At 38.2% G+C, this 26,148-nt stretch overlaps 1 long non-coding RNA gene and 1 pseudogene across 1 annotated transcript in view; one reads left to right on the top strand and one right to left on the bottom strand.

Annotated features, from left to right (window-relative positions):
- LOC123573032 (uncharacterized) overlaps positions 1-26,148 on the bottom strand; it is an 89,840-nt gene that overhangs the window by 14,432 nt on the left and 49,260 nt on the right. The window lies entirely within an intron of this gene.
- Positions 7,627-8,806, top strand: LOC102130078 (glyceraldehyde-3-phosphate dehydrogenase pseudogene; annotated as a pseudogene).

Genomic DNA, 26,148 nt, shown 5'->3' with positions numbered 1-26,148 from the left:
ATCATGTCATTTTACTAGCTCACTTTACCTCCCCAGAGGGCAGATCCTCATTCCCCAATAGGTTTTGGTGCCATTAATTCATAGGTTTATCTCCACCTATTCATGTCCATCTACATTTACTCAATTATTTTTAGCATGTCTGCTATGAGTAAAGCACATATGAGCTTTCACTTTTTCATTTGGTGGCTTGTTTTGGCTCTTTAAACTTATAGTTAAAGCCTACTGATTTCTTCCCAGGTTTGAGTATTTCACCCTATTGTTAAAGTCTACCAATTTTTTCTAGTTAATGTACAAATGCATTTTAAGTCAAAGGAAACCAATACTCTGAAGCCAAATGTAGCATGTATACATCTTAAATATGTAAATGAGAAATATTTTGCCTTTAACTGGCAGGTATGGATTTATCGGTTTGCTAAGAATTTAATAGTACTCTTGCTGTAGTTATTTGCTCGAAGATACTCACTGGAACCACAATTTAATAACATGGCCTACACAGCCAATATATTAAGTTGCTGTTGTAGAGGACTCAAGTCATTAACTCAGTAATTTCATTTTAGCTTATTTGTGTTGGTGGTGGTGGTGTTATTTTACTTCTGTTCCTCCTTATATTCCTGGCCCCCACCAAAGATAGCATGGAGATTAAATGATTCCATATTCTATGCTAACTATGGTCAGGAAGGAAAAAGAAAACTATCTAGAGAGCACTCCCTCTCTCAATAGCTTCTGTTCCCTACCTGCCTATTGAGGCTTAGCAGGAGACAATGCCTTGAAGGACGACTAAGTTATTTAAAGACTGCCATTACTTCCTGGTAACAAAATGAAACATGGCAAGTTACAATTTTATTAATATGAGCTTTATTTTTCTTTCTCTCAATTATCCACATATCCATCTATTTATCCGAAAGCAAACAAGCAACATATTTCAGAAGCCCCTCCTACGAGCTCAGCAGTTTGATCTAGTTAATTCAAAGGAACATTAGGGTGAGAAAATCTTCGAATGCTCTGAAATTTAACATAAATTCACATGAGAAGGTATGAGAGTTTTATACTTGGTTTCAGAAAAGAGAGATCCCTATGAAAACTTTGAATTGTTGGAGGACGATATAGTAATCCCAGCTCAATTCACTCTGCATTTGGTTGACATTGACTAGTATACCCTGATATATCCTAATACACCTACTGTAAATTCCTTATCTTGACTTAGCTGATCCTCTAGATAGAAGCTTTGCTGCCCCTACACTGGTGCTCCCCAGGAATCATGAAAAACAGTTCTAAACGTTTAGGGGAAGTCACTCAAACATACCAAACATGGGAATTATAGAGGCACATGCCACTGAACTACTTCTGAAATTAGTAATCTGATTAATTATTTATTCCTTGCAACAACTCAAGGCAGTCTAGTACAGAGTAAAGAGCTAACCTATCTACATCTAAATCCTGTCTCTGATTCTTACAAGTTGTGTAACCATGTACAGTTTTCTTAACTTTTTTGTCTCAGTTTACCTATAAAACGAAGATGTTAACAGTACTTATCAAGAAGGTTAAATAAATTAATACATGTAGAAAACTTAAATAGTGTGTAGTAAGTGTTATAAGTGTTAGGTATTATTTTCCTAATCTCAATCTTGTAATAATAAAACCTCAACCTTCTAATAATAAAAAGGATAACATAAACATATTCCATTATGTTTAAACTCCATACCATGTGACTCCTTAGTAGTAATTCTAATTGTCTCAGTCTGTTTTATGCTGCTCTAACAAAACACCTAAGACTGGGTAATTTATAAAGAAAGAAATGTATTTGGCTCATGAATGCATTTGGCTTAGGCTGGGAAGTCCAAGATCAAGGGGCTGTATCTCGTGAGGGCCCTCTTGCTGTGTAATCCCATGGCAGAAGACAGGAGGGCAAAAGAGCATGACAGAGGGGGAAGAAGGGGACCAAATTTATCCATGTATCAGGAACTCACTCCTGTGACAACTAATTCACTCCTGCACTAATGGCATTAATCCATTCATGAGGCCAGAGCCCTTATAAACTAATCATTTCTTAAAAGTCCCACCTTTCAAACCTATGGCATTGAGAATTAAGCTTCCAACACATGAACTTTGGAGGACACATTCAAACCATAGCACTGGTATACTGTCCACAGGCCTTTGTTTATAATTCTTTGACATATCTGACCCCAGACCATACACGCTGTGACAAACCAAAAGATTTTCTTCTGTTGGTGAAACTCTGTCATCAGGCCAGTGAAGGCATGAAATGACTGAAGTAGCCGTTACATGACCATGATATTTATTATTATATGTAAACAATTAAGTATATAAATGTCTCTTTTTCAGGGTTCAGAACTAACTTTGGTGCTAAATGGAGAACTGAGGCAATCATACAAGCTTGGCAGATGAGTGTAGGGCAAACAACAGAGGTAAAAACATGGTTTGAATTAGTCTATGAATTGTTTCGATATCTTCTCTCACTTGAGTACGATTAAATAAACATTTACATATTCACAATAGTAATTAGAAGAAAACATTTTAAACATGTTGGATTAAACTAAAAAATCTAAAAACATACAAACCACCATTCCAACCACTACCTTGAACCTACAAGTACTATTTCATCCTTCAGGATCCCAAGCAATACATAAATTTAAAGCAGAGCGCTCACAAGAACCCCAGTAGAAAGGAAACAGCTGGTTAGCAGCTGCATAGTGATACTATATGCCAGTTTTCAATGAAAAATAACACGTTTGATTAGAGCCCATAAGCTAAACCTCTTATTCCTGGTTATTTCGTGGCTAAACAAGGTTCTCTCTTGTTTTATTCCCTTCACATTTGGGCCCCATTCTGCAGCCCTAGATTAAAGGCAAAGAAGAAACATGGATTTCAGTCACATTCTCTGCTTTCTAAATCCAAATTCAAAACTATTATTCATTCAAAGTAAATATGCATAGCATATCATGAGCGAGAACATTTTGTTCAAGGAGACCCAAAGAAAGCATGTTAATTATAACTTGTATTCACGTAGCACCTAACTTAGGAGGAGTTCAAAGCAAATGCACGTGTGGAAAAGGTCAAACCCACCAGCTAAACAGGAAAGCCATGGAGCTTCTTTTCCATTCCATGTCATCCATATAAGGCGGGGTTTCCTTTTATGTCTAAGTTTAGACATCATCAGAAAAGTCAAACCACAAGAGAATGATGAAAATTGTGCTAAAATGTGGTTGATGTTTATGTCTTCTGTGCCAACACAACCCTTTGGTGGAAAGTCTGAATCAGCTTCTCTGAGAACTTACTTATGATACATAATTAGAAGCTTTTATTCTTAAAAAAAAAAAATTTAGCACTCGATAAAACTCAGCATATAGTTTATATAACCAGCATACAAGGTTATAGCACTATGGGAGTTCAGAATATAAATGAAACATTGGTTCTGTGGTGGGAGAGGTCAATTATATCCACAGGTTGAAGGCAGCTGTTATTCAATAGGCAGAAATAAGGAAAAAAAAAATAGGACCTACACACAAGAAGGATAAAATGACATAAAACAAGACAATGAAGAGAAAAAAGTGAGGGATATAAAGGGAGTGGTTAGTGGCCCCATACGTCTAAAGATGGGTTAGGGTTAGAAAATTTATGACATGGAGAGTATTGTATAGGGCTTAAAAGTGACAGTGTGAATCCCAGCTCTACCACATGGTACTCTTGTGACCCTGAATAAGTTACACAAACTCTTCAAGCCTTCGTTTCCTCTTCATTAAAATGGAGTTAATAATATTACATAGCTCATATGGTTTCCACGAAGATTAAGTGAGATAATCCCTGTGATAATCACAAAGGGAGAAAGTATGTTCTATTATTCAACTTTATGTGTTTGGAAGTAAGCACATTGCTTGATATATGGTAAGTGCTCAATAAATGTTACCTTCCATGATGATTAAGAATTTTAAGATAAGACAAGAAAGATCCAGAGCAACAAGACTTTGGACTATCACATTAAGGAACTTAGATTGTATATAATGATAAATGGAGAGACAATAGTAACGTCTGTGATCAGATCATTGCTTAAATTACTCTAGAAAATAAATTGTAAGGAGACTAGAGTTAAGACTACCATGGAGGAAGTTAAAGAGAGTCCAAGCTAGATGGGTGACTGTGTGTCTGGAAAGAGGAGAAAGACAGAAGTATCTTGGAGGAAGCTTAGGCGCAACCCACAAGAAAGCCATAGAATATTTTCTTTAGCCGGGTGAGGTGGTAGGCGTCTGTAGTCCCAGCAACTTGGGAGGCTGAGGTAGGAGAATGGTGTGAACTCGGGAGGCGGAAGTTACAGTGAGCGGAGATTGTGCCACTGCACTCCAGCCTGGACAACAGAGCGAGACTCCGACTCTACAAAAAGAAAAAGAAGAAAAAAGAAAGCCATAGAATATTTTCTACATCTTCATAAAAACAAAAGGGCTGAATTCAAAAATGACTTAAGCTCAACATTAGGCTGATGATTGGGACAATAAAACGAACTCTAAGACTCGAATATCCTGAAGATATAAATTTCAGATAAATTACGCTTACTTTCATCTTAACGAAGAAAAATTCAGGAAAATAGACTATTTCTATGACTTAGACCTCAATCAAAGTCCCAAGGGAGATATTTGTTTAACAAAATAGTTAGGAGTGCTGACTGGGTAGCCAAACTGCCCGAGTTCAATTTCAGCCACTTTCTACTTGTATAGCAAGCTACTCAACCACTCCATACCTGTCTGCTCCTCTATACAATACTCACCCCTGCTGGTATCTAGTTAATAACAGTATTCATTTTTAAAGGTTTCTGTGAGGATTAATGATTTAATACACTTTAAACACTTAGGACTGTGCCAGCTACATAATTAACCATTGATAAATGTTAGCTACCTTTTTTTTTTTTTCTTTTTTTTTTTTTTTTGTGAGATGGAGTCTCACTCTGTCACCCAGGCTGGAGTGCAGTGGTGTGATCTCGGCTCACTGCAACGTCTGCCTCCCAAGTTCGAGCAATTCTGCTGCCTCACCTTCCCAAGTAGCTGGGACTACAGATGCGTGCCACAGTGCCCAGCTAATTTTTTGTATCTTTTTTTTTAGTAGAGAGGGGATTTCACTGTGTTAGGCAGGATGGTCTGGGTCTCCTGACCTTGTGATCTGCCCGCGTCAGCCTCCCAAAATGCTAGGATTACAGGCGTGAGCCACCATGCCCTGCCAAATGTTAGCTATCTTAATTCCTGTGCTATTTCTATTTGCTTTGGGCCAAGATTTACTGGTGGCATGTGGATCAATCCCAAATGCTACGGCACTTTCCCTGTGATTCACAATCATGACCCATACCCCATGGTATACCACTGCCCCTAATAAAACGAATTCATTTTTCACTTCCCCATCCTCCCACATACCAAAGATACAAGGTTTGACAATTTTGCATACAGTTTGAAATATTACTCTTCCTTGCATGCATCATGCATGTTCACATCATAAAGTGGAATGGCTCTAAAAACCAAGTATTGTGGCTTCAGATGACCAATAATAGATGTTAAAACAAATTCCTGATTTAGTTTAAAAACTCGCAAATACTTTCAATATTTGTATGATTTTTAAAAGAGACATTTTTCAAATATAAGTTACAAAAACAAAATCCATAGTCAAAGTACATTCTGTATAGGGATTTAAAAGAAAATTAGCTGGGCATGGTAGCTCATGCCTGTAATTCCAGCACTTTGGGAGGCTGAGATGAAAGGATCACTTGGGGCCAGGAGTTTGAGACCGGCCTGGGCAATATAGTGAGACCTTGTCCCTACAAAAAAAAAAAAAAAAATTAATTAGCTGAGTATAGTGGTGCATCTGTAGTCCCAGCTACTTGGGAGGCTGAAGTGGGACGATCACTTGAGTCTGTGAGGTGGAGGTTGCAGTGAGCCAAGATTGAGCCATTGCATTAACAGAGTGAGACCTTGTCTCAAAAATAAATAAATAAAATAAAATAAATCAATTTTGTGTTATCTTTTTAGAAAATGAGTTTAAAAATAATAAAAGTCTTCTGTTTATCATCACAGAGTAGGCCATTTCTCCATAACTACTATGTAAAATATAAAATGTAGACAATGAACTCGTAAAAAATAAAATAATTACACTGTTTATCACCACATAATTGCTATATAAAATTATGAAATATATATTAATTCAAGTGTCTTATTCTAACACACAAACTTTCTGTTGCACATAATGGGCCATTTCATGCCTTTGATGTTTAATTACTATTTAATGATAGACTGCTAATTCCAACCCAGTTCACAAGGTTGAAACTGTTTCTTGGATCAGTTCCGCATCCACTGCAATTTTAACTACCCTGAATTACTAATTTAGTTTCATCATAGATATGCTAAATGAATTATTTCACTCAATATTGAGCATAAGCTAAGTGCATTGGAAATCTATATTTCCGGAAGAAATAAGAAAGTAAGAAAAAGCTACAGATTTTTAAGAGCATTCAGAAAACTTCAGAATGAATTAGTGCAAGTAATGACAACTCTCTAATATCTAGGTAATACTTTATTTCATTAGACATGGAATCTTTGAAATATTCCTTTAACACAGAATAGTTTTATGTATCCCAACTTGTCCCATACTGATCAGAAAGCGACAATCATGAATGCCTAAAGAAACCCTTTAAAAGTCGGGATGACCTTTCCAGAATGTACACTCCCATTTTGTGCATAATTATTCTACATGGCAAACAAAAAGACCATGATTATTTTATAAAACCACATCTGTCTAGATAAAGCAAACCATATTTTTATGTCACTCCATAATATTAAGCAACATGATTAAGTATTCACATCTGTTATCCTTTTATTCTTCTCCTTTATCATCAACTAAAAAGAAAACATGAAAGAAGTGAATTGATCTTTAACCAGAGGAAAAAGGAAAATACCCCACCTTTGGCTTATCAGCACTGGCAACTATTGCCAAGCTCTGGGCTCAAAAGACTTTATAATTACCTTCGGGGTAAGGGACAGTAACAATATCCAAATTCCTCCCACCAGACCTTCCATGCAATTTATCTTATTGCCTCCTGGAAACAAGATGTGTACGTTAGGTTTGCAGTGTCAGTGTGATCCTTTCTGTTCCTCAATGTGAGAAATAAGCAGGTAGCAGTATGTATCATGGCTAAAAACTCAGGCTTGCATTAGAATGCCGGGAGTTCAAATCTCAGCAACCCCACTTACAGAATGTATGACACTGGACAAACTATTTCCCTAAACTTAGCTCTTTTATCTATAAAATAGGTCCACATAAAGGGCTTAGAACAAACCCTGGTACAATGTAAGTCCTCAATAAATAGTAAACAATAAAATTATCATCACAACTTAATCAAGAGTGACAGATACATTCTGCAGCAAAGGCATGAATGATGACTGTATTTGTGTGACTGGATAAGGGGCTTTCTGTTTGTTACTTTCAGTCAGAGGAGACAGTAGTAGAGAAATAAATGAGGCCAGGATTCAGTTCTTAGAAGCGTAGAATAAGTCCTATTTTGGCTCCCTTCTCCTCCCATTAGAGACAGCCGCATTTTCTTGTGCAGCACAGTGCCAGCCACATCCCTGAGACACAATGGTGTAGGTAAAGCCCGGAGTCAACGAATCTGGCTATGCTGGGTGCCTGGTCACTAGGGCTGCTTTTAACTCTGGTAAAGTGCATATTGTTGCCATCAATGACCTCTTCATTGACCTCAACTACATACTGGAGCATGTAGGCCAGTATGTAGTTGAGGAGCATGTAGGCCAGTATTCCACCCATGGCAAGTTCCATGGCACCTTCAAGGCTGAGAACGGGAAGCTTGTCATCAATAGAAATCCCATCACCATCTTCCAAGAGGAAGATCCCACCAAAATCAACGGGGCGATGCTGGCACTGAGTACGTTGTGGAGTCCACCAGCATCTTCACTGCCATGGAGAAGACTGGGGCTCACTTTCAGGGAGGAGCCAAAAGGGTCATGATCTCTGCCCCCTCTACTGAAGCCATCATGTTCATGATGAAAGTGAATTATGAGAAGTATGACAACAGCCTCAAGATAATCAGTAATGCCTCCTGTACCACAAACTGCTTAGCACCCCTGGCCAAGGTCATCCATGACAACTCTGGTATTGTGGAAAGACTCAGGATGATAGTCCATGTCATCACTACCACCCAGAAAACTGTGGATGGCCCCTTCAGGAAACTGTGGCCTGATGGTCACAGGGCTCTCCAGAACATCATACCTGCATCTACTAGCACTGCCAAGGCAATGGTCAAGGTCATCCCTGAGCTGAACAAGAAGCTCACTGGCATGGCCTCCCGTGGTCAGGTCCACGACCAATATGTCCCCACCACCAACACGTTGGTCATGGACCTGACCTGCCATCTAGAAAACCTGCCAAATATCATATCAAGAAGATGGTGAAGCGGGCTTCAGAGGACCCTATCAAGGGCATCCTGGGCTACACTGAGCACCAGATTGTCTCCTCCGACTTCAACAGTGATACACAGTCTTCCACCTTTGATGCTGGGGCCGGCATTACCCTCAAAGACCACTTTATCAAGCTCATTTCCTGGTATGACAATAAATTTGGCTACAGCAACAGGTTGGTGGACCTCATGGCCCACATGGCTTCCAAGGAGTAAGGCCCCCAGACCACCAGCCCCAGTGAGAGTACAAGAGGAAGAGAGAGATCCTCAGCTGCTGGGGAGTCCCTGCCACACTCAGACCTCACGACACTGAGGATCTCCCCTCTTCACAATTTCCACGCAGACCACCTGAAAAGGGAGGGGCCTAGGGAGCTCCACCTTGTCATGTCCTATTAGTAAAATTCCCTGTGCTCAGTCAAAAAAAAAAAAAAAAGTCCTAGTTTATTGAGCAGCCATTATTTTTTAAACCAGGCATGTAAATAATAAAAATAATTCAAGCAGTGGGGGTGGAGGATGCAGTCAATGAAGAAGAGATTGCTATGCTCAGTAAGAAATCAGTTGTAATAGGTTGGGCGCAATGACTCACGCCTGTAATCTCAGCACTTTAGGAGGCCAAGGTAGGTGGATTACCTGAGGTCAGGAGTTCACGACCAGCCTGGCCAACATGGTGAAACCCCATCTCTACTAAAAATACAAAAATTAGCTGGGTGTGGTGGTGGGCGCCTGTAGTCTCAGCTACTCAGGAGGCTGAGGCAGGAGACTTGCTTGAACCTGGGAGGCGGAGGTTGCAGTGAGCTGAGATCGCGACACTGCACTCCAGCCTGGGAGACAGAGTGAGACTCTGTCTCGAAAAAAATAGATAAATAAAAAGAAATCAATCGTAATAATTTAAACTAGAGAAGCTTAGGACCTGAACTAAGGTAATGGAAGGAATTTACATTGCAAAAACCTTGATGCAACTCCAACACTCAAGTTAATAGATTCTGGGTTTTTAGCCTTAAGCCTGCAAAGAGGGTTGATCTGTTTTATGGAGTAGGAAAAAAAGCATTGCCCATATTAAGGTTCATTTTAGCTAGAGTTTTTATCCTAAAAAGATAACCAAATATTAACTAACTTTATAATTAATTTAAGACCAGTACTCAATAGTTTTTTTTTAATAATACGAATAATAAGACTAGGGCAATAAAGTGATGTTTTTGTTATGTATTCTGTAAAATTAGAATAAGAATGGTACCCACCTTATCACATTATTGTAAGAATTCAATTAATATATGTAGAATGTCAATACTTGACACATCCTAAGTAGTTTCAGTTAGTAATAATAGTAATGGTAGCAGTGTTGTTTAGAGTATTATGAACCAGATAAGCCCATATCTAAATATTAGTTTTCTGACAACCTCAACTCTTCAGAAGTAAGAAAAAGGGCAGCAGGTTACCATAGATTTTATCTTAGCACTCCTTCCTTTAAGACCTTTATTCTTTTTTTATTTAACGTGTGATTCTTAGGAAGCTTCTAGATTATCCTACAACTTAGTAAAATTGACAGACTAAAGGAGTGCTAAACATGAAAACTAAGGGTCTGATGCTTAGGAAATGGATAGGAAAGCTGAAAACCAAACGCCACAGGGAAAGAAACGTTTGTTAGCTTCAGTTGCTTAGTGTACGTTAAATCATTTAATCCTCATAACAGTTCTTGAAGATAGTGAGAATTCTATCCATTTTCCAGATGGCAAGCCTGAGATGCTGAGCAATTAAGTAAGGAGCCTGTATGTAAAGAGAGCCTTTGACATAAGTCGCTCCGCCTTAGAAAAAGACTCCATCACGTTTCATAGGGCACCTTGCCAACAAGGACAAGGTGTTTTGCCGAATAAATAAATAAATGATAAAGGCTGCATCCAACCAGGTAAGGACATAAAGCATACTATTCTACTATCAGTCCTCACCAGAGGACTGTGGCCATAAAAAGAGCTAAGAAATTTGTAAACAACTCCATGGGGCACCTTTCCCAAGCTTCTCCTCTGTCCTATCTCTTTCCCACTTACTGGTTCCTAGGAGCTCTTCTTTTCAGTCCTCCAGCCAAAAAACTGGGGCTTTATTTACCCCCTCCTCTGCCACCTACTTCCTGCCACTGCTTCCACACTAAGTGGTGGGAGGATGGAGACAGAGAAACAGCAAGAAGGTTTGTTCTGCCATCTTGGGACCAGACTTCCTCAAATCAAAGTTCTCTTCCTTCAGAATTTAAAGCCTCTGAGAGCGTTCACTGCCACCATTGCCACTAACAAGAGGCCACTTTCATGCTCTTTGAGTCTGAACCAAATGGCGTCTGCGGCTGTGTGTTTATGACAAGGTGCTCTCTCAGGTCTCAAGCTGCCTTGAGTCTAAGCCGGAAGATACCAGAGGGAAAAATGAACAAATTCCAGTCTTCCTCCCACTACATCTGTTATTATTTATTTTTTAGATTCCTCAAATATCTGCTTTATGTATTCTGTCCAGGATGCATACTTTCATTCAGTGAGAGAGACAGAGTAAAATGTATTTTAAACGACTCTCATCCTATTTACCCCATTCCAAAATATGGCAATAAAGAACTATGCTTCCATGATGTATTTTAGTGTTGTTAAATGATGATAATTTTCATTTTAGAGAGCAGAAAAAATGTGAATATTCATCAAGTACAACCAGGTACAACAGTAATTAAACTATCCCCCCAAAATACTTCCTATGCAATAAATTATATGTATTTTTTAGAAAGAGGATCTCACTCTGTTGCTTAGACTAGTCTCAAACTCCTGACCTCAAGTGATCCTCCTGTCTTGGCTGCCAAAGTGCTGGGATTACAGGCGTGAACCACCACACCCAGTCCCCATGCAATAAATATTTCATGAAGAATGACAGGTGGCCTATTTGGAGGTGGAAGGCAAATCATCAGGAGTTTATAATTAACTTTTTTTCAATTGTCAAAATTTAGTTCAATGGCTGTTAAAAAAAATACAATATTAGTGATTAACCTGTATACTTTGTCCTTATAAAATGTCAAGTTGTTATAGTTGTGTTATTAATTATTATTATTTTCTGGTGCCCTGGTGATCTTCCTGAGAAATAAATTTCCAGATAATTTAATATGTGATTTCCGTGACATAAACATTTAGATTACTGGAAATGGTAAATTGCTAAATGTCACCCTAGTTTAAAAAAATAGTTTAATAGTCAAAATATAGTATTTCACCTTGTTATATAATCAGTAATACTATAGTTATTTTCACAGTAGGACTTGTTAATGCACTGAAATCCTTTAAACTGGTGACATTGATACATAAAATAATGTATTGTTAAAGTCACAGCTCGGGCCGGGCGCGGTGGCTCAAGCCTGTAATCCCAGCACTTTGGGAGGCCGAGACGGGCGGATCACGAGGTCAGGAGATCGAGACCATCCTGGCTAACACGGTGAAACCCCGTCTCTACTAAAAATACAAAAAACTAGCCGGGCGAGGTGGCGGGCGCCTGTAGTCCCAGCTACTCCGGAGGCTGAGGCAGGAGAATGGCGCAAACCCGGGAGGCGGAGCTTGCAGTGAGCTGAGATCCGGCCACTGCACTCCAGCCCGGGCTACAGAGCAAGACTCCGTCTCAAAAAAATAAAAAATAAAAATAAATAAATAAATAAATAAAAAATAAAGTCACAGCTCGGTCAATAAATGCTTCTAGGCGCCCCCTTTACCAACAAATAACAATGTTTGGTTTTGAGTCACAGAGCAGGACATTTTGAGTTCTAGAGCAGGATTATGAGAAAGAGGCCAAGGAGATCTGAGGAAGATCCTCCTCACATACATTTTCCAACTTAGGTAACAGGCAAGAAAGACTAAGAGTTTCCCAGTGGAGAATCGTCTGTTTTGACTTACACTTCACCCCCACTCCCCTTCTTGGTTGATTACACAAAATCCACAAGGCTGATATGCTGAACAACCAGTGGTTCATTCCCCAGATGGCCACTTTGAGATGAAGTCCTCATCTTACCCAGCTATTGAGCATGTCCACTGCCTTGCCCAAGGCACCCTATACCAAACTAAGGACTGGTCAATGGGAGTGGCAGGAGGAAGTTGGATTCAGAGACCTGTCTCAATTCAAGAACACTCTGAGGGGCCTTCTGAGCTCCTGAGCTCCCCTTGGGATGGCTGGAGACCTTCCTGTTATTGCACCCGAGTTCAGCCTCTCCTGCTCAACCACCTTCCTTTACTCCCCTTATTGTATTATTGCTGACAACATTCCCCACTAAATCTCCTGCAAATAAACCTCTGTCTATGGAGTCTGCTTCTCAAAATTGGTCTAGGACAGCTGAGCAAGGGAAAGGGACAGGAAAACACATACAAGTTAACAACACTGTATATAAATTAGTTTTTCAGATCACTTTCTTACTTTGCAGAAAGAGATTAAGGCAAACAAAAGGTACTAAATCACATAAGAGAAGGCAGAGTGTGGGAGGAGATGTGAATCTTTTTACTCAGTGATTTAACTCCAAATGAAGTATGTAAGGCAGTTAACAGAAAACCATATGATTATTTATCTTCAAAAAAGTTCATCACATCATTATACATAACAGTGAAAAATATGAAAATAATCTAAATGTCTAAGAATGAGGAATTTATTAAATAACAAAAAATCATATGATGAATTGTCCACTAACCATTAGATTATACATTATTGTTAAGAGACAAGCAGTAAATGAACTTATATATGATTCCAGTTCTGTTAAAAATTATTATTTATAGATATGTATTTTTAACATAACAACGATTTGCTGGCTATGAAAATATGGATGATTTTTATATTCTATGTATTTTTCTGCTTTATAAATGTTTTTAATGAAACTGCATCATTTTATAATCAGAAAAACACAATTTTATTAAAAAGTTTCACAAATATATACCTATACAAAATTCCTTCACTAATAAAAATTACTCAAATGGAAGGTAAAAATATGTGCTTTTACAAAGGCTTATGTTTTCATGTTTTTTAATTGCTAAAGGCATAGAAGCAATTACTTAGGCAAGATAACACATTTTTAGAATATTTCAATGATTAAAATTCATTATTTGCACAACTTTATCAAGAGAAGATACCTCATTTTGCAGGGCTGAGTAGGAAGTAACTTTATTTTGAAATTGAATCCTTCGAAAATGTAGTCTGTCTGTGTGCATTTTTTAGTTCAAAAGATTATTTGGTGGATAGAGCTGTTTGAGATTCATAATTTTAAAATACAGAAGAATAAATATCCCAAGTAACCCATTACTAGACTATATTAGGAATATCAAAAGAAGATGAGCAGAGACTAAATACTTGTGAAATTGTTCTTTATAAGACTGGATAAGCAAATATAAATAAATATACATTTAAACATTGTTCAAAGAAAGTGTAAACTATCAATAAACAAAAAAGGTACAGAGATGAATATGTGTTCTTTGTACTCAGGACAAGAGAGTACAGGTGACAAAATACAAATAAATGATGAAAATCAAGTATTATACAGGATTTATGAAAAGAACAGTCACTTAATAGATTCGAACTTACAAAGACAGTACACACGAGCACAATGCTACAAAGTGTGCAAGACACAGGGAAAAGAAAATTGCAAAATGTTCTTCAACACAGCCAAATAGGTTTTGCCTGAAGTTTAATCAATGAAAAGACAAAAAGTAATAGTGGATTTAAGAAAAAAAACAACTAATATAGTTGTATCTTAATATGTAACTACTGTTGTTTTTAATAAGGAAATAAATTGGCACCCCCAAAATGGCAGGCAGAATCAAGAAGAGACAGAAAACAGAGTCATGGGGAGAAGGGATTGGGTCCGACTTCACTGAGACCCATAGACGCTGCAACACAACCAGTAGCATTACTAATTCTATCAACCCTAACTAATTGTACATGATCTCAAGGTGATTCCAACAGTACAGGCAGGATAAATATTCATGGAAGTAACTGTGAGTCACACAGAGCAGACCCTTCCTCAGGAATGGCAAAATGGACTGATTTTGACTGGGAAGTGACCTGAGAAACAATGAAGCACCTCACATATAATCACAAATCCCACCTTGAAAAATGGAATTTTAAAACTACATTTTAGAACAATGGCAATACACTTGCATTTCTAATATTTTTTAAATTGGCTTAGCTAGAAAAATTTGGTTCATGGCTAAAAAATAATATATAAGGTAGGAGAAGGGTTATGTCTTATCCAATTTCATATAAAAGCAATTTAGCAATTTTGTAGAACACCACAGAGCATCAGCAGATTAAAGTCACTTTTACATCCATGATAACTTTGAGAAGTTAGTAAATCCAGATTAATGACAAAAATTGATTTTGATCACTAAAACTGTGTGGCTCTTTTTAGGTTGCTTGTCACTTCTAAACTTTCAGGCCTCTCACTTTGCCTTCTATAGAGTGTTTTTTTTTTCCTTCCAAAGTTTGGAAATATATAAATACCCAGGAAATATCTACCATGCCTAAATACTAAAATAGGATATATAAAATAGTGTGACTGGCTGTTATTCAAAATTATTTATTATACACATGCAATGTGCCAAACACTTCTCTTGACACTGTGACTACGACAATGAACAAAATAGATAATTCCTGCTCCCATGGTGCTATGTTCATGGAGCTATGATGGGGTTCATATAAGCAGGTGAAATACATAGTATATTAGCTACAAATGAGTGATAAGAGGAAATAAGCATAAAAGAAACATAGGGATTATCAGTAAGATTGACTTTTAAATTGGCAGACAAGGAAGTTGTACAAATGCATATCTAAGTCTCAGCTCCAGAATTTTCTCTAGAACCTAGGATGTAGTTAAAACTAACAGTTATACAAAAATCGAGCCCTATGAGAGGCCAATCCTCGTGAAGGCCATATAAAGAACTGCTTCATATATACTCAGGGTGTTTTGCTTGAGCTTTCTACTAATTGAAAATTAGCACATATTCACTACCTGAATTCAAAATAGTCTACAAATCTATAGTAATCAAAATAGCATGGTAAAGGCATAAAAACAGACACAACAAGAGGAACAGAATAGAGAGCCCAGAAATAAATCCAGGCTTTTCCAGCCAACTCATTTTCAACAAAAGTGCCAAGAACACACAGTGAGGAAAGGACAGTCTCTTCAATAAATGGTGTTGGGAAAACTGAATATCCACATGCAAAAGAATGAAAATAGACTCTTATCTCACACCATATACAAAACTCAACTCAAACTGGAGTAAAGATTTAAATGTAAAACCTGAATCTATGAAACTACTGAAACAAAATGTAGGGGAAAAACTCTATTACATTGGTCTGGACAATGATTTTTTTGAATATGACCCCCAAAGCACAGGCAACAAAAGCAAAAAGAGACAAGCAGTATTACATCAAAGTAAAAAGCTTCTGCACAATAAAGTAAACAATCAACACAGTGAAGAAACAACCAATGCAATGGGAGAAGATATTCGCAAACTATACACCTGATAGAGGGTTAATAGCCAAAATATTTAAGGCCTCAAGTCAGGAAAATGAAAAACCCAATTTAAAAATGGGCAAAGGACCTAAATAAATATTTCTCAAAATAAGACATACAAATATCCAACTGGTATATGAAAAAAAAAATGCTCAATGTCACTAATTATCAGGAAAATGCAAATTAAAATCACAATGAGAGATCACCTCTTTGTGGAGTGATATTGTTCGGCCTTTACATGTGTCATTCCCATGCCTTGGTGTCACAGGGACATTCACAAAAGGCAAGTGAAATTGTAATTACAGCAACACTTGCCCCCACTGAAATATCTGTTAATTGTGTTCTGCAGCAAACTGAAGTTTGGTAAATGTGTATAAGAAAATCCTGTTAGAGTGGCTATTATCAAAAAGACAAAAGATAAGTGTTGGCGAGGATGTGAATGACCCACCTTGCACACTGTTGGTGGGAATAAAAATTAGTACAACCATGATGGAAAACAATATAGAAGTTCCTCAAAAAGATTGCCATGCTGTTAAAAATGGCAAAATTTCCTTCTTTTTTATGGCTGAAAAGTGTTTCATTGTGTATCTATATGACAGTTTCTTTATCCATTTATTCACTGATGGACTCAGGTGGATTCCATTTTTTGACTATTAGGAATAATGCTGCAGTGGACATGAAAGTGCAAATAACTCTGACATATTGATTTCATTTTCTTTGGATATATACATATATACTCATTACCTCACATATTACAAATAGAACTACCATACAATCCAGCAATCCCACTAGTGGATATAATCACTCACATCAAATTTTTATTAATTAATTATTTATTTATTTTTTGAGATGGAGTCTCGCTCTGTCTGCCAGGTTGGAGTGCAGTGGCACGATCTTGGCTTACCGCAACTTCCGCCCCCTGGGTTTAAGCATTTCTCCTGCCTCAGCCTATGGAGTAGCTTGGATTACAGCCACCTGCCACCACGCCCGGCTAATTTTTGTATTTTCAGTAGAGACAGGGTTTCACTATGTTGGCCAGGCTGGTCTTGAACTCCTGACCTCAAGTGATCTGCCTGCCTCGACCTCCCAAAGTGCTAGAATTACAGGCGTGAGCCACCGTTTCCAGCCCCAAAATTTTTATAAAGCAAAAATTAAAAGAATGATTTTTGAAATTATATCATCCTATCATTATCAGCAAAACCATTGGAGGTGGATTTCCACTTTAAACAGGGTGATATATTCAATCTTTGCTTGATTATTCATCACAAATGTTGTAATGTATCCTCTAAAACATAATTGATGCTTTTAAGAAAGCAACTCTAGGCTGGGCACAGTGGCGCATGCCTGTAATCCCAGAACTTTGGGAGGCCGAGCGGGTGGTCATGAGTTCGAGACCAGCTTGGCCAACATGGCAAAACCCCGTCTCTATTCAAAATACAAAAATTAGCTGGGCATGGTGGCACATGCCTGTAATCCTAGCTACTCAGAAGGTGGAGGTTGCAGTGAGCTGAGATCATGCCACTGTACTCCAGCCTGGGTGACAGAGTGAAACTCTGTTTCAGGAAAAAAAAAAAAAAAAAAAAAAGCAATTCTAGGTTCCTTATAATGCAGTGACTCTTGGGTGTTATGGGAGTGAGATCCTACCACTGCTATCTACAGAACATAGATACTAGGTCAGCACATAAGCCCCTTGTAATGCAGGGTCACCACTTGCTTCTCTAGTAGGAAAATTATTCCTGACGGTGCTTCACTGCTGCTCCTCCAGAGTTAAAAATTATCTGAAGCTAGGCATGGTGGCTCATGCCTGTAGTTCCAGCACTTTCGGAGGCCAAGGCGGGTGGATCATCTGAGATCGGGAATTAGAGACCAACCTGGCCAACATGGTGAAACCCTGTCCCTACTAAAAATACAAAAATTAGCGGGGCGTAGTGGCTCACGTCTGTAATCCCAGCCACTCGGGAGGCTGAGGCATGAGAATTGCTTCAACTTGGGAGGCGGAGGTTGCAGTGAGTCAAGATCATGCCATTACACTCCAGCCTGGGCAACAGAGCAAGACTCTGTCTCAAAAAAAAAAAAAAATTCTGAAACTTTACTACCTGGTGGTAGATTAGAATGAATACATGAAATATATTTACATGGTATATAACCGTGTTTATTTTACAAATATTGTATGATATTACATCAATATTATATATGTAATAAAGTCAAGTATTTAAATATATTTCATCTTGACATTAAGACCAAACATGAATAGTTGTTTAATTAACATTAATTAATAATATGTTACGATAGCATTATGTTGTGGATAACCTAGATTTTTCACTATTCCCTGAACGTAGTTTATGCCTTTCCACTGCTCTGCCTTTGTTCATGACATCCCCATGCCCTGGTGTGACAGAGACATTCACAAAAGGCAAGTGAAATTTTAATTACAACAAACCTCATCCACATTCAAATATCTAGTAACTGTGTCCTTTGACAAACTGAAATGTGGTAAATGTTCATAAGAAGACCGTGATCAGCAAACTGCCATGGCACATGTATACCTATGTAACAAACCTGCATGTTCTGCACATGTATCCAGAACTTAAAGTAAAATTTAAAAAAGAGAGAATATGAGACCACTTACTAAATTGATAATTGCCATTTTAAAACAATGTATTAAGTGTCAGAATTTCTAAATGTTTTCTGTATAGTTACCTCATTTAATCTTTATAATACCCTTAAGGTATAGGTTCTGTTTATATCCCCATTTCACAGGTGAGGAAACTGATGCACAAAAAAAAATGTATCTTGCTGAAGGTCACACAAGAAGTAAATGGTAAAGCTTGGAGTAATATTTAAGGAGTTTGACTCCAGGGCCGTGCGCTAACCACTGCACTGTGTTGCCTCTTTCATGTGGAGTATTTGTCATCTCACAAATGCTGGAGCTGTTGTGAAGATATCAATTTTGCTACATTCTCAGTGGAAATTTTTACCATCCTACCCTATTCACCCAGCTACAGAGAAGAAAAACAACACCTCCGGTGCAAGTGAAGAGGCACGGTGTCTACTGACTAAAATCCTTCATATGTTGAATAAGTCCTCTAAAAACACTTAATAATAAAATTTCATAAATGATAGATAATACACATGTATCTTGTTTTATTGTATGTATTTTTGCAAAAAAAAGATACATTCACTTTTTTGCATTTTTATTATAAAATATTATATGGGCAGAAACTCACCATTTCTCAATTCAGAGAATCTAATTTAATGTCATAGGTTCTCTAATTCCATATATGATTTTACATAAATCAGAGATGTCAAAAAATATAAGCTCTCCATGTCACTTACAGATGACAAAAACATACTGGTAGATATATGAAAAAAAGTCGCCAAGATACAATTTTTCATCAGTAATGTTAGTAAAATATGTATAATTCAATATTAGTAGAATTTGGCAGTATAAGGATTATTTTAAGTTGATGAAAGAGTAAATTAGTACAACAATGCCATTAATAGGAATCTTTCCAATGGAAATTATTAGAGATGAATGCAATTACATATGCACCTAGATGCTCATTTCAGTGTTATTTTAAACAATGGCAAAGATTCAGAAATATCTTAAATGTTTTAAATTGCTTAATAACAGAGGAAATGGTTAAATAAAATCTGGTGTGTGTATATATATTCACATAGAAAAATAATACAATTATCATAATTTTTATTCTCATTTATTTTGATATGATGAGATATGAAACAAAATTTGAGCCAGGACTCTTTTTAAAATGCCTGTTTTTCATAGACTCTCGGGCCCCTCAGCTAATAGATCCTTGAAGGACCTTTGAAGGTCCAAAATCCTGTGGGTTTTTGGACATGTCTCAATCCACAGAGAGGACATCCCATTTAGGGAAGCCTCAGGAACTTACACATTTTCCCCACCAACTACCCCTAATCCCAATAACTGTAATTGAACTGAGCAAATATTTTTAATGAACATACAGAATCTACAGAAATTTATTTAACTTGAGAGGAATATAATATACACAAAGACCAATTTAAAATCAAGAATACCATTGAGATTTTTTGTAAACATAAAGAACATTTATGCTTACAATGCTAAAATGTTCAAATTATAGGTCTTTAATATAACTTTCAAAATTATAAACGTATCATTTATTAAAACCTGCTAAAAAAAGAAAAACACATAAAGCCATTTGTATATATTCTCCACACCAATCTTGTAAAATGGCTAAATACAACTTTCACACTATTCTGAGCACTTACTGGCTAGAGTTTGTCATTATTGGACATATTCATACATAGGGCTGCTGTTTAGAGATCAATCATTTCTAATAATGGCAGCTTCAGTGGAAGTATTTTAAAATATTATGAATTAGACACTACAACTTCTCTGGGTTGGGACATGTACAAACATAGAGAATCACACAGCCTGGTCAGATAAAAAGTACTTTAAAGAAGGAATAGAAGGAGGAGAAGCAGGACTAGGAGTTAGGCATATCATCTCTTGGGCAGATTGTTGAAACCCTCTGAGTGTCCATTTCCTAATCTGGCAAACGATGATGCTGATATCTATTTAGCCTAGGTGACAGGATTGCTGTGATGACTGAAGCATTTTGTGCATTCTTACACCTACCAGGAGTTAACAATACTAAAATAGAGCAGGAGTCTACTCTGAATCTGTTTCTTCATCTACACACTGTGGAGATGGAACAAATTAAAGGTTTTCAAAATTATTTTTGCAAGAGAACTCATTTTTCACGCCAACTCACACAGAACATTGAAATACAAAACCTATGAAATCAGAGCTATAGTGGAGGATGTGGACATGGGAGCCAGGAGACTCTTCCTCTTCCAACCACCACCCTCAGTGGGCCCCAAGGTAATGCCATGGAACCCAAGAGGCTCTGCAGAGCACCCTCTGCAAACTGCTAGTCTTGAATCAGCAAAACCTGTCATTTAAATTATGGATGTTTCAATAAAAATCAAAGAGTTCTTTATTACCTGCATGCCTGCTCCCACTCCAATAGTCTCTCATTGCTTTGAAAAATTAAATAAAATTACCTGCTGCTGCTATAAAAATTATGATGGCTGATTAAGCGCTAAATTAATTTTCTTACTGTGTATTCAAAAGCAGAAAAGATTTAGCAGATCCTCACAGTGTATAAGCAAAATGATTTTTAGAGAGTTTTATTTTTAGTATTCATTAGTTTGTTAAATGTCTGCATTAAAAAGGAAACGTTCTACATACCTTTGGTTGCTAATGACTCTCATGCTAAGAGCAGGATCCTTCATTAAAGTCGTGTGACAAATGAAAAGTATAATGAGAAACAGTAATATTTTCTGACTTCTAACAATGTTCCATTCATCAGATCAGAATCACTTTTTTTTATTAAGCATGAAAGAAAGTATGGCAAATGTGTAATCCTTTCCAAACCAACCCTCTGTACCTCCAAAATGATTCTGCCATAAACTCTGAAATATTTCCTCCTTTTACAGAACCAAGCAAGCACTCTTTTTACAGAAAGCATGACTAGCTGTATATATGTATATAAACAGTGTAAGAGTATCCATGCCTTTCTTACTCATATTCTATTTTCTATACATTTGAGTTTCCCCTATTAATTTTGAGTTGTGTCTCTTTGCTCAAAAGGAAAACAGACATCATTTATGATATGACTAGAGAAGTCTTTCCTTTAAGACTCATAGCTATTTTTCCATGGAATGTTTTGACTTTGTAACATACAGTATTGTTACTCATAAACTTTCCTTGAAACTAATTACAATTAAACTCTCAATATCACTTTTTAAAAATAGAAGTAGACGTTCTGTCTTTTAATGGTCATAAAAAGTGCCTGCTAATTCATGATACTATGAATAAAACATTAAAAGCATAATAAGAAAATAAAATCACCCATAATTTTCAACATAAAAATACCCTGATAAATACTTTTTCATATATTTAATGAACATACAATCATATATATTATTGAAACAAGCACCTACCTTACATTTAATAATTATGGCATGGATTTCTTTCATGACAATAAATACAAGCATCATTCTCTTAACAGTTGTATAGCAACCCATTGTGTGGATGTACCAACATTTATGTTTATCAATTTTGTATTAATGGAACTTAGAAATTTTCCAAACGTTTACTATTATAAACAATCTAGTGACTAATACCATTGAACTCAGAGGTGATATTTAAAATATATAACAGGCTGAAATATCAATCAATCGATCAAAATTGATGTCAACTTTTTAAAAAAGTATAGCCTTACATGTACAACTGTTACAGGACCTTTGGGGTGTCACTTTTTTGGCCAGAAACCTCTGTGGCCGGTGGTGCCTTTGCCTTGAGTTTCACTTAGGCCCGCTGGGCTCATTCCGCCCACTTGGCCTGGCAGGCTGTGCTCGGCTCACACTACCAGCCTGGATCCCACACCTGCCAAGGGAGACTGTTTGGAGCACAAGGGATGTGTGAGTGAGCATGAGGTCCAGCCACTGTGCAGTCAGACATGCCAGCTGCTGCAGCAGGGCAGGAAGCTCCAGGTGCCAGCACGAGCGTCTGCTGTCCACAAGGCTGCGGCTGGACCAGGTGCACTGAAAGCAGCTTCCGCAGCTGGCACCAGGGAACACGGTGGTGCCCAGTAGCTTGGAAATGCTGGGAACCCAAAGAGGGAGTCACAGCCCTGGCTTGGGGAGCTCCCAGATCTGGGCTCTCTGAAAGGCTGCAGCTCTTGTTTCCTTCTCTTTGCTTGCAGTGTGGTGAGCAATGGGGCATATCTCAGCCTTGTTTGTGTTATGGCTCTTTTAGCCTCATTCTGTGGGTCCCGAGTTCTTGTCTTACACCCAAGAAGAATGCAGACAAGTGTAGGGTGAGCAAGATGAAGAGGAGCTTTACTGGGCAATAGAACAGCTCAGAGGAAACCCTCAGAGGGCAGCTCCTTTCCACAGCTAGGGCTTCCCCAACATGTGTTCAGCTTCTAGTAGAGAGGGTTGCTCCTTTCTGCTAGGCAAGTCATCCTGACAAGTATTCAGGTATCAGCAGAGAGGGCATCTCCTCTCTGCAGCTGGTTGTCCCATCATCTGTGTAGCTCTCAGTAGAGAGGAGGCCCCAGAATGGGGTGCTCCTCTTTGCAGGCAGATGCTGCCATGACAACTGGCTCTCTATTAGCCAGGTTTATACTTGTACAACCTTTGCACATTTGCCTAATTGTTTTCCTGTAGTAAATTCTTAAAAATGGAAGTATTGAGCCAAAAACACACACCTTTAATAAAATTTTGAAACACACTCTCAAATGGTCACTCCAATTAGCCATTTAGACTCCCACCTTCAGCAGTGTGTGGGAGTACTCGTTTCCTAACCCTCTTGACGACACTGACTATTATAAGCAAGGTAAAAAAAAGCTTCTACTAACCAATGTGCAAAAGATGGCATCTGGTATATTGTATTAATGGCCCCAAATCTTGGCCCTTGCCTGTATCCATGTCCTTTACCATATGACTTTTTAGTTCATCCTATTAAAAGACAAGATATATTTCCTTTCCCCTTGATTCTAAGTTTGGTCATGTAATTGCCATTTAGCCAATGGGATGTTAGCAGATGTGACACAAGCAGAAGCTTAAGAAACACTTGTCCAGCTAGGCTTGCACTCTTGTACTTCTGCCATTGCCACAAGAAGGACATACTTGGGCTGGCCCATTGGTCCCAGAAAAAGGATGAGAAATACATGGAGCCCTAGCAGACTATGAAAGACAAATGGAGCAGGAATGCTCCAGCTAAACTGTTCCAGGCAAGTCCAGCTTAGAGATAGATCCCAGCCTGCATACAGAAGCAAGAGCCAGCACAGTTAAGCTCATCCTAAAGCAGCCGACAAACCCTCAGACAACAAAAAGACATGTACATTATTATAACAAATAATTGCTGTTTTAACCATTGAATTTTGGGAATGTTTGTTACACAAAAATAGCTAACAGACACAAGATCTCTGCTAATTTCAGTGTATTTGGTGATTTTTTATGGTTTTGTGCCTCTACATTTATTTTATGCCTTCCCTGCTCATGCCACTGATCATTTTTGTTAGAATTGTAAACTTTATTATTGATTTTTAATAACTCCTATTAATGACGCATCTCATCTATTATATATCCTGAAATATTTTCTTAGCATATTATTTGTGTTTTATCCTCATATGCTGATTTTAGTGCAAAGATTACAAAATCATTTAATTAAATCTATCAATATTTTTATTAACTTTGTCCTTGATCACCTACTTTGAAAGACCTTCCTCCTGTCCCTAGATTTTAAAAATATTCACCTATATTGTCTTTTAATACTTACATTGTTTCTGGTTTTACACTTAAATATTTATTGTATCTGGAATATATTTTGTAGTAAAAATACAAAGTATAATATTGAATGTTATTTCTAATAGCCAGTTATTCTAATATCACCTGCTGAATAATTAATCTTCCTTCCACCAATTTTAAATAATATGTGCATCATGTACTAAATTATCCCAAAATACTTGCATTTGTTCCTATATATTGTGTGTCACTGAGTTATTAGTCTTTTTCTATGCAAGCGCCCCTGTGAGTTATTTTTTATCAGATAAGCTTTATGCAATTTTAAATTTTAATGAGGGAGTCCACATCAATTATTTGTTTTAATTAAAAAATTGTGTATGACATTTTAGAAATCTACTCTTGCAAATTAATTTTAAAAGCATTTGAGTTTTGGAAAAAAAATCATTTGTATCTGATTAACTTAGAGAAAGTAGGTATTTTATGATATTTAGTCTTCTCATCTAGAGATATGACATATATGCTAAATGATTCAGGTATTAGATATGACTATACCTAGAATCATCATGGCAGATGGGAGGCAGGGCTAGATTGCAGCTCGGACTCTCACGGATAGAGCAGCATGCGGAGGCTCACGTCATGGTTTCAGCTCCAGAATGACTGCAGGAATAAATCAGGAAACCCAAGAGGACCCACAGACCTTCTGAAGGAAGCAGACTGCTCCTGCAGGACCCAGAAGTCACCCCACATCCTGTGGGTGCCCAAACTGCGGAAGTGGGAAAGGGAGGTCCTCCACCCCTAAACTCACACCCCCACCGGGGAAACTAAAAGTCTAGTTTGTGGGAGAAGATTCCAACCTTAACTGGAGCTGAATCAATTTAGAGAGCCGAGTGAAATACAGGGGTAGAGGAAGCAGCAGGAAAGGCCATGGAACCATCACAGGGATATTTTGGGAGGGGGTCCAGAGGTACCGGGTAAATGCCACAGGGAGAAGGAAGTCTCCAGCTGAACTTCGTAACAATTTGAACCAGTTGAGAAGCCCCCTTTTCTTTTGCAGTTTGGAGGCAGGTAGCCTGGGGCAAGCTCTCGGGTCTGCTTGCCCACTGCCTGGAAACAGACCCAGTGCTCTATCGGGGGCACAGTGGGAGTGAGACTGGCCCTTCAGATTGCATGGGAGCCGGGTGAGGCCTATCACGGCTGGCTTTCCTCCAGTTCCCTGACAACCTGCATGACTCAGCAGAGGCAGCCATAATCCTCCTAGCTACACAATTTTATTGACCTGGAAATCTCATCCCCATCCCCTACAGCAGCCGTAGCAAGACCTGCCCAAGGAGAGTCTGAGCTCAGACATGCCTACCCTGCCCCCATCGGATGGTCCTTTACTACCCACCCTGGTAGTTGAAGAGAAAGGGCATATACTCTTGGGAGCTCAAGGGTCTGGCCCACTGCCAGTTCCTCTCCATACTACTATAGCTAATGCTCTCTAGAAAGCGCCACCTCCTGGCCTCAGAGGCCAACCAGCACAAAAATAGAGCATTAAACCATCAAAGCTAAGAGCCCTCACAGAGTCCATTTCACCCCGCTGCTACCTCCACCAGAAGAGGCACTGGTATGCACGGCTGTGAGACCCATAGAGAGGTCACATCACAGGCTCTATGCAGACAATCCCCAGTACCAGCCCACAGCTTGGAAGACATATTGGTGGCTAGACCCAGAAGAGAAATAACAATCTCTACAACTCGGCTCAGGAAGCCACACCCATAGGAAAAGGGTGAGAGTACTACATCCAGGCAACACCTCGTAGGACAAAAGAATCTGAAAGCAGCCTTCAGCCCTAGATCTTCCCTCTGATGAGCTACCCAAATGAGAAGAAAAC

Source organism: Macaca fascicularis, chromosome 4 (assembly GCF_037993035.2).
Source record: "Macaca fascicularis isolate 582-1 chromosome 4, T2T-MFA8v1.1".
Classification (NCBI taxonomy): Eukaryota; Metazoa; Chordata; class Mammalia; order Primates; family Cercopithecidae; genus Macaca; species Macaca fascicularis.
This window is presented reverse-complemented; position numbering and strand designations above follow the sequence as displayed.